Below are 775 nucleotides of genomic sequence, written 5' to 3'. Positions count from 1 at the left end.
ACACTTGAACACATCTCATTTGAGAGAAGAAGAGTAATTGATGAAGATAGATCAGAGGGAGGTCTCAAAAGATGCATCAGGGAGTTGTGCAATATTCCTATTCGGCTTCTTACGCCTCAATAGATATAATTGATAAAAAAAAAACTCTACCTATAAATAAAAAACCATCACACCATTGTAAAGAATTTACACAATATTATCAACCACAAAAATCATGACTTTTATTAGGTCAAGAGAAAAGGGCTCTATTAATATTTGTCAATGATGTTTACATTAATAAATCACAAAGGAAAATGACTTTGATAATATTTTAATTCTATTAACATCTATGGAATGATAGATAATTCATTATACAACTTCATATTCTAGTGGTGTAATGTAAAAATATATATTTATATATGTTTTTTCAGTTCTCCAAGCTTCCGTAGCTCAATCGGTAGAGCATTGTGCTAATAACGCAAAGGCCGGCGGTTCAATCCCGCTCGGAAGCAAATATTTTGAACCGTTAAAGAAAGAATATTTGATGATTATTTTCTTATAGAGCAGTACGATATTTTTTAAATGTAAATGAATTTGCGAAATTTATGTCTTTTTTCAAACGGGGAATTCTAGTGATAATAAATTATAAAAATTTTGATCATCTATTTTGATAAGCAAAATTATCGGGTTTAAAACAATCTCTTTATCAGTGACAGATCCTAAATATTTATTTAAAAGATTCTAGACGAATTTACAGATTTCTTTTTTTATTCACTCGTATTGACTTCTTTTTAGA

General features: G+C 28.9%; 1 non-coding gene across 1 annotated transcript; it reads left to right on the top strand.

The window, feature by feature from the left end:
* Window positions 1-418: 418 nt before the first annotated feature.
* On the top strand, window positions 419-491 carry TRNAI-AAU (transfer RNA isoleucine (anticodon AAU)). The gene has a single exon. It is a non-coding gene; the product is annotated as a tRNA-Ile (tRNA).
* The last annotated feature ends 284 nt before the right edge of the window (window positions 492-775 follow it).

Source organism: Rhyacophila brunnea, unplaced genomic scaffold (genome assembly GCF_057557595.1).
Source record: "Rhyacophila brunnea isolate RB1 unplaced genomic scaffold, BYU_Rbru_1.0 scaffold_184, whole genome shotgun sequence".
Taxonomy (NCBI): Eukaryota; Metazoa; Arthropoda; class Insecta; order Trichoptera; family Rhyacophilidae; genus Rhyacophila; species Rhyacophila brunnea.
This window is presented reverse-complemented; position numbering and strand designations above follow the sequence as displayed.